Here is a 1,666-nt window from a genome sequence, read left to right as displayed (position 1 = left end):
CACAATCTTAATATATGTTTTGCACCTATTTATTGTCACTGCTTGAATCTGAGCTCAGGATACATTATAGATCACAACCTAGGACATTTCTCATTTGTCAAATAAACTTTTTCTGATTTTCATTTTAATGTTGATGCTTGGATAAACTACTCAAAAGAAAATCAATTGCTCAAAAAATTACAATAATCCAAAACCCAAAAAATATAAGATTATTATTATTATTATTATTATTATCCTTGACCTCTAAGGCTAACAAGGAAAAAATTAAGGGCAATAATTGAATTCATGTTATTGAACCTATGACTTTTATTTCCCCCGTCCTCTGTCAGGTATAGGATTCACAATCTAATCCTTCCATCTGCACAGAAATAGACTTCCCCAGCAGCCATGCAGGCCCGGGGCTGCCGGTGATGGCCATTTAGGAGGCAGATCATGTGGTGGGGTTGCTTGTCCATCGACTGAGATTTGTCTCCCCCCACATCAAGAGCTGACATAGAAAACTATATTTAGAAGCTGGCGTCGTAACGTGACGCTGCCGCAGACGTACGCACGGTGGCTGTGAACTGAATACTGATTGGCAGGAGCTCAGGAAAATGTAGCCTTTTGATATTTAGGCTTACAGCGAGGAACTGAGAACAAAAACGGAATTTTGGCCAAATTCAAGGTTAATTGCTAAATAAAATAATAAAAAAAAAAATGAAATTGGGTTTCGAAATAGTTCATTCTGAATAGAACATGTCATTTATATAGAATAACAATAGTTTAAGAAATTAAATAGTCCACAATGTTCTACAATGGTTCATTATGGAAGAACAAAAGTGTCAAAATCAAATAAACAAGAACGTCATTATATGTATATTTATATGATTAATAAGTACGAAATTCAATAAAGTAGATTAAATTCATATAAAAATATGTACAAAGAGCCTATTTATTTTTAATGTGTCAGTTATTGGAAATCTAAAAATTAATCATTATTTTGTATTCAATAACATAAAAATTTAAGACACATTAAAGTTACATGTTATTATAGTATTATTTAATAATTTTATGGTTCTTTTTTGCTGCATACCATGAAATAGTTTCAAATCCCACTGTGGCTCTTTTAGTAGACTGTGATGCTTAATTTGTTAACCTGTCCAGCAAGTTAACTACAGGTAAACCACTCTTAACAGTTGTAGTGTGACCCCCTCTCATAGACTGATGCTGAGCCAAAAATACTATAATCAAAATAACAAATCAATAAATGACTACTTAACTGTGTGATTAAATGATTGATGGGCCATACAAAAATAGCCATTTTAGAGCACCAAAATAAAAACATTCTACACAAGCCCCTGAGCATAGCACAGTGGAAAACAGGAACCATGAAACTGCTGTAATAAAATAAAAAATAAATAATTTTAGTCTGACTTACTTTTAATCCATATAATTAGACTTAAATCATTTAAAATAATCAAGTGACATATGTAATTAAATGTAACCAGGTGTTTAATGTATATTTCCAAATTCTTTTACATTTTTATACTGACATTTAAAAATAATTATTACATGTATATATTTATGTTTGTGGCACTTTTGGCGTTCGGCAATGTAGTCTGTAGGCCATGTACAGGCTTGTGACTGCGTTCATTGACTGAATACACTTCCATAAGGCAGCATTAAT

The sequence above is a fragment of the Poecilia formosa genome, unplaced genomic scaffold (assembly GCF_000485575.1).
Source record: "Poecilia formosa unplaced genomic scaffold, Poecilia_formosa-5.1.2 Scaffold37, whole genome shotgun sequence".
NCBI lineage: Eukaryota > Metazoa > Chordata > Actinopteri > Cyprinodontiformes > Poeciliidae > Poecilia > Poecilia formosa.
This window is presented reverse-complemented; position numbering follows the sequence as displayed.